Here is a 7,643-nt window from a genome sequence, read left to right on the forward strand (position 1 = left end):
TGTTTTGCTATAATGTTTCTATTTGCCAAGTTATGATAATTCGAATTATGAAGAGGGGTGTCGTACTCATAATGGAAATTGAGAATGCAATTAACACAATCTTGAAGTATGACTAAATTTGATTAAAATCTCACAATCTAAGCTTTTAGATTTGAAATGGAGCATGAATTCCTCTACCTTAATTATAGCACAACATTTTTTCAAACCTTGCAACTTTGCGATTTGAAAGTTTTGTTTTCTATAATTAACATTGCTAACTTGCAACACTTACCATAATAGTTATTTCTTTGTTAGCATAACACTTATGCTCTCTTTAGCTTTGACATGTTCCGAGAAATCACTTGGACTTCTAGAAATCAATACTTGATTGACTTTCATTACCAAAGTTTAGATTTTTGATACCAGATGATTTGATAAGACTTTATCTAGGATTCTCAAAATCATACACCTTCCCTTAGATAGCTCACATGTGTGTCTAAACAATTTTAGAACTTACAACAATAAGCCTCAAATGTTTAGACTTTTTTCCATTTCTCACAATTCGAACTATAAAGAGGGATGTCGTAATCATAATCGAATTTGAGAATGAAAATATCAGATTTGCTATCTTCTTAAAATCTACGTAGTGAAAGCGTTTCATCATAATCATTTTCATGAAGCGGAGAGAAACCTTATGACACATAGATTTTATGGTGTTTGTGTTCCAATCCATATGAATGTCAAAACCATAATCATAAGACAAGGTTAGTGACAAATCCAATCTCATATGGACTGAACTTATTCATTCTTAATTTCATGCCACTTGATAACACAAGGGCCTGTCGTTGCTTCGAAGTTCTTAAGCAGCTCACTCATACTGATCAATAAAACTTTCATTGATCCAGGTGCTTTTCCTTATGCAAACAACTGAGAACTCATAGAACTCACATGCATTGTCAACTTTAACTGGAATGGGCACAAAAACAAGAATATGCCAACACTATAGGTTACAAACCTCAAGTCGCATGCTAGTGATAAACAATAGGTTTTATTCTTGATTAGTTCTTGAAGTTATTCAATATCTTTAAAACTCCCACTGAACTCTTGACATATGAGATTCTCTGTCAATAGCCATTCCTTGAAAAAACAAATATTCAAGAGTTAGTGCAGATTCTTATCAAGATAAACACTTTACACAATTGGTCTTAGTTGGTCTTTGTCTTATCCAAGACATCACAACTTACCAATTTCAAATGTACAAGAGCAAGAAACATTTTACTCTACATTTGATGAGTGTTTAAAACCTTCTTAAGATTATGTGACTCAAGGCACAATCTTGGAGTATGACTATATGATTTGATTTTGGAACAAAGTATCACTCATCTTCTTGATTTAACCATTTCAATAATTCACGATTCCTCTTCTTAGCCATACAAATGCAATAAGATATCCTTAGAGAATCAATTGTGATATGGTTTTCCATAATCATTAAGATGATCATAAAACACAATACAAAAGTACTCTCCCATCTTTTTAGATTGGAGAAACTTTTATCTTTCTGCCTAATTTGATTCTTCTCATTCGTTCTGCCATACATGGAAACTTTTCCAATGTTTTAGAATTATACTTAAACTTGTAAGAATAACCATATTTACGTACTTTCAGTAAATCATAACGAATAGTCTTATCGATCTTTGTGGTGGACCTCGATAAGTACACAACCAAGTGTAACAAATCTCCTAGTCCTTCACTTGACTCACATATTAATGTGAACAAGGAATTAGTCTTAATTTCCTAAAGACAAAGGTTCTGATTCATCACACACTACACGTTGCATGATTCCAAGTTTCTATCCAACTGAAACTTGGGTTATGTGAATCTTTCCTTATTTGGAAAATTCTCGACACTACCACAAACGAAAGAATCAAATTCATATTGCTAACATAGAAACGTAGAAACATCAATTTTCACAAATTCCATTGCAAGGAAATATAATATAAAATAAAAAACAAAATTTTATTTATTTATAAAATGTGGAAAAACTTTTCCTTACAATGCAATTACAAATTAAAACTATGTTATTAGAAATTTCAAAGCAATCTATCATAACTCTTAAGCAGCAGCTCAAAAATCCCATCATCGAACCATGCGATTGAAATCCATCTTCGCGACCAAATTCATCATACTCTTCCTTTAAGCTTCCTTCCTTTTGCATGATTGTAACAGCCCGAAATTTCAGGTATCGCTTTAAAACTATTTTTGGGGCATTTTAGGAAGGGACTCGGTGAGTTGGTGCCTGACTCGCCGAGTAGGACCACAGGCTTGGTCGCGGGTTCGCGACTGGACTCGACGAGTCCAGATATGGACTCGGCGAGTCGACGCTGTTCAGCAGAAACCCTAGCCGTTTGGTTTGGATCGTATATAACGCCTCTTAGGCCGTCATTGTTCGTCTTTTGGCCGATTGAGAAGAACCCTAATAGTTTGTGGACGTCTAGAGCAGGAGGGAAAGCTATTGGAACTTTGAGGAATTTGTTAGGCAAGAAGAAGAAGAGTTTTGGCTAAAGGAATATCAAGGAGGATCGAGTCCTGAGGTTTGGAGACACAGAGAGTGCGTTTTCAGGTAATACTCAGACCATTTCTGTTATTTTGATGTGTACACGAATCTAGGGTTTATGAAACCCATTTGGTGATTAGATAGATTATAATGTTGTTACCCAAACGTTTATACCCCAGTTATAGGATGTTTAGAGGTCCAGAAAGTCCCATGATTGCGTATTTCGGGACCATGCGTATTTCAGGAAGCAGTTGATCGACTGCATGGCATGGAATCGCCGAGTCTAATGATCAGACTCGGCGAGTAGCTTGAAGATTCACTGGGACTCGCCGAGTTGTTCTTCAGACTCGGCGAGTAGCTTGAAGATTCACTGGGACTCACCGAGTTGTTCTTCAGACTCGGCGAGTGGAGTCGGGGTGGCCCCGCGATTCTTCCACGAGGATCTCGTCGAATCAAGAGGGATACTTGACGAGTAGAAAGGGGAACAACAGGGAAAGTTGGGGAGGACGTCTAGACTCGCCGAGTCGCCTTTGCACTCGACGAGTCCGGTCAAGTTGACCGTTGACCAGAGTTGACCTGCATGTAAATTCTTAGGGTCAGTTGTCTTGAATGATAAGAGTATTAATAAGGGTATATGGTATTATAGGGAGTCTGCAGATCGGCGGATCGAGTGCGAGTAGTTTCAAGAGTTGATAACTTACATTACCACGAGGTGAGTCTTCTCACTATACTTCACCCGGAAGGGTTTGACTGTGAGACCGGAAGGTCGTATATGATATGTGTTATTTATGCTATAAATAGAAAGGTAGTTGCTATGCGTGATATGTATGTTTATACGGGCCGGAAGGCGATATGTTATGTGACAGAAAGGTCAGGTATGATGTATGATATATGTGCTATGTGTGTTATATTAAATGTATTATATGTTGTAAATGTTATGGGCCGGAAGGCAATATACTATGGGCCGGAAGGCAATATGATACGGGCCGGAAGGCAATATGTTATGGGCCGGAAGGCGATTATGTTACGGGCCGGAAGGCGAAGTGTTGTGGACCGGAAGGTCAGGGCCTGGAAAGGCGTATATGTGTAAGTCGTATACTGGGGAACTCACTAAGCATTTATGCTTACAAGTTGTTACGTATGTGTTTCAGGTACTAGTGAGGACCGTGGGAAGGCGCCGGCATGATGCATACACACTGCTGCTATTTGAGATCTTGGGGATTTTTATATATGTATTTGATATGGAACATGGAATAAATACTTTTGGTTGAATGAAATCACTTTATTTTAAATGAAAATTTTATTTGAAAATTTGCGTTGTTACAATTGGTATCAGAGCCTTGGTTTGAGAGATTCGGGTGTACCTTCGGGTGTAACTGAACTCAAACCGAGGATTTGAGGAAAAAAATCTTTTAAAAATAATAAAGACATAAATTTTTATAAAGGGTAAAGTGGTAAACAAGAACGGAGCAGTGTGTACGATCAGCCAGCCCGAACGGTAAAGATCCCCATAATACCTTACAATGTTACGATATGCATTGAGTTATGAATTGTTATGCATGCTAGAAGACTAGGTATTCATGATAGGACTAGAATGGCCTGTTTTGTGATGCCTTAGTCTAGGGAGGTTGCTTGTATGAGATATTCGGTAGCGTGCAGGTAGATAGTGCATACGAGAAGTAGAGTACTCACTATTCGGGGTTTGGGGAGGAAGATTTGGGACGAATACTGACACGGTGTGGTCGGTAGTATTGGGCCCGTACTACCGAAGACACCGGGTCGGTGGAAGACCCAAGTAAGAATCCCTGGATATCGGAGACTGAGTAGGGTTGCGTTATCGAGTACAATTGTACTTGATGGTGTCTCTGATAATTTTATGTTGTATTTCAGAGACATCATGGTTACCACACGTCATGGGGCGAGTTCGAGCAGTGTGAGTGACGAGGATATTCGTCAGATGATCCAGGAGGAGGTAGCTGCAGCGATCCGGGCTGAGATCCCGGAGATGTTTGGGTCTATTAAGACCACACTGATGGAGACGTTCGAGGAGCGGTACACCGCACTGACTGATGCTGCAGCCGCTGCCGCTACCGCAGCTGTGGCCGCTGCCAGGCCGCAAGGGGGCGATTCGTTGTTGTTCCGGGAATTCAGCAACACGAAACCCCCTGAGTTTGATGGGACGCAGGATCCGATTGCTGCGATGAGGTGGATCGCCGACATTGAGGGGTGCTTCTACACTTGCTCATGCCCGGAGCACTTGAGGGTACGGTTCGCCTTGAACCAGCTCCGTCTGGGAGCGAAGGATTGGTGGAAGTTTGTGACGGCGAACTTCACTCTAGCGGAGATTACAACAGTGACATGGGAGAGGTTTACCGAGATGTTCAGGGACGAGTACGTTCCCCCAGTGGAGAGGGAACGATTGATTCAGGAGTTCTTGACCCTTAAGCAGGGTACTGATTCAGTTGCAGTGGTCACATGGAAGTTTCATGAGAGGGCGATGTTCTGCCCCGAGCTGGTATCTACAGAGCAGTCACGGATGAGCCGGTATTTGGGCGTTCTGAGGAGGGATATCCGGGAGTTTGTGTCAAACTCCACCTATCGTACTTTCACTGAGCTTCAGGCGAACGCCAGGAAGCGTGAGATCGAGTTGGAGACCCAGGCCAGGGAGGAGGCCGAGTCTCGGCAGGTGGATCGGCGGCCGGCTCAGTCTCAGCCGGCAGCCAAGCGGATCAAGTCCGTTGATTCGAGGATGGGAGGTCCGAAGGGCCACACTTGCGGAAAGTGCGGCAAGGGTCATGAGGGGGCGTGTCGAGCTGGTGGTTGCTACAAGTGTGGCAAAGAGGGACACATTGCCAGGGATTGCCCTAAGGGGTTTATGGTTTGCTTTCACTGCAACCAGACAGGCCATCGGAAGGCCGAGTGCCCGCAGCTTCGTCAGGGATCTACACCTACTACCAGGACTACTGAGACCCGACCGGCGAAGGTCGAGGCCCCGAGGGCTCGCGGGAGAGCCTTTCAGCTAACTGCGGAGGAGGTCCGCGCTGCGCCCGATGTTGTGGTAGGTATGCTGTAATTCACGTATTTACTTTAAAGTCGAAATGTTATGCTTATGTTAATGTATGTGTAGGTACTTTCCTTGTGAACTCTATGCCTGCTCTAGTGTTATTTGATTCGAGTGCGAGTAGATCCTTTGTATCTTTAGCTTTTAGTCAGCATATCAGCATTAGTCGTGAGCCGTTAAGTCGGCCTCTGAGCGTTTCTATAGCGGCCGAGAGGGTGGTTTGTGCCACGGAGGTTCTCCGGGGATGCGTACTAGAGATTTTCGGGGTTGCGTTTCCGATTGACCTAATTCCTATTGCGATGGGGGATGTCTGTGTCATCGTGGGCATGGATTGGTTGAGCCGATTCAGCGCTATCATCGACTGCGAGCGTCAACTGGTGACTATACGAGACCCTAGTGGGGGAGTTCTTACGGTATACGGCGAGGGTACCCGTTCGGGATCAGCTTTTTGTTCGGCCGCTAGGGCGAGGCAATGTCTACAGCAGGGATGCAAAGGTTTTGTGGCGTATGTGATGGATACGCGGGAGGCTTCCGAGAGACCGAGGACAGTGGAGGAGGTTCCAGTGGTGCGCGAGTTTCCAGATGTTTTTCCCGAGGAGTTGCCGGGAGTACCTCCTGCGAGGCAAGTAGAGTTTGGTATCGACCTGATTCCGGGGGCTGCGCCTATTGCGAAGGTGCCTTATCGTCTTGCACCTCCAGAGATGCAAGAGTTGTCCTCACAACTCCAGGAGTTGCTGGGGAAGGGATTTATTCGGCCGAGTAGCTCGCCGTGGGGAGCACCGATTCTGTTCGTCAAGAAGAAGGATGGTTCACACCGGATGTGTATTGATTACCGGGAGTTGAACAAGGTGACGGTCAAGAACCGCTATCCGTTACCGAGGATCGATGATCTATTCGATCAGTTGCAAGGGGAATCTTGGTTTTCCAAGATCGATTTTAGATCAGGGTACCATCAGGTAAGAGTGCGGGATGAGGACGTCCAGAAGACAGCATTCAGGACGCGGTATGGGCATTACGAGTTCGTGGTGATGCCTTTCGGGCTCACCAATGCCCCGACAGTGTTCATGGACCTCATGAACAGGGTATGCAGGCCGATGCTGGATCGGTCTGTGATTGTATTTATCGACAACATCCTAGTGTATTCGCGAACTAGAGAGCAGCATGAGGGACATTTGAGGGAGGTCCTTGAGGTACTGAGGTCGGAGAAGCTATATGCAAAATTCTCCAAATGTGACTTCTGGATGCGGGAGGTCCAATTTCTTGGACATGTTGTTAATCAGGCAGGGATATTGGTCGATCCGGCCAAGGTGGAAGCAGTGATGAGTTGGGAGGCACCGAAGTCACCTTCCGAGATCAGGAGTTTCCTTGGGTTGGCGGGGTACTATCGGAGGTTTATTAGGGACTTCTCCAAGATTGCGGTACCGCTCACCAGATTGACCCGGAAGGGTGTTACATTCTCATGGGGACTCGAGCAGCAGACTTCCTTCGAGACACTTCGTCAGAGACTGTGCGAAGCCCCGGTATTAGCTCTCCCGGAAGGGATGGAGGACTTTGTCGTATATTGCGACGCATCGATTTCGGGACTGGGTGCAGTGTTGATGCAGAGGGGCCATGTGATAGCTTATGCATCGAGGCAGCTAAAGCCTCACGAGGCGAGATATCCCACGCATGACTTAGAGTTGGGGGCAGTAGTGTTCGCTCTCAAGATTTGGCGTCACTACCTGTACGGGGTTCGTTGTACTATATACACGGACCATAAGAGTTTGAAGTATTTGATGGATCAACCCAACCTAAATATGCGTCAGAGGAGATGGTTGGACGTGGTTAAGGATTATGACTGTGAGATCCTATACCACCCAGGCAAGGCTAATGTGGTAGCCGATGCATTGAGTCGTAGAGCGGAGAGCACTCCATTGCGAGACGTATGTCTGAGACTGACGGTGATGACTCCGGTATTAGATGCTATTCGTGGGGCACAGGCCGAGGTTGTGAGATCCGAGATGCAGAAGAAAGAACGGGTCGCTGGGTTAGTTTCGGAGTTCGTTAAGG

The sequence above is a fragment of the Lactuca saligna genome, chromosome 3 (assembly GCF_052625555.1).
Source record: "Lactuca saligna cultivar CGN05327 chromosome 3, ASM5262555v1, whole genome shotgun sequence".
Classification (NCBI taxonomy): domain Eukaryota; kingdom Viridiplantae; phylum Streptophyta; class Magnoliopsida; order Asterales; family Asteraceae; genus Lactuca; species Lactuca saligna.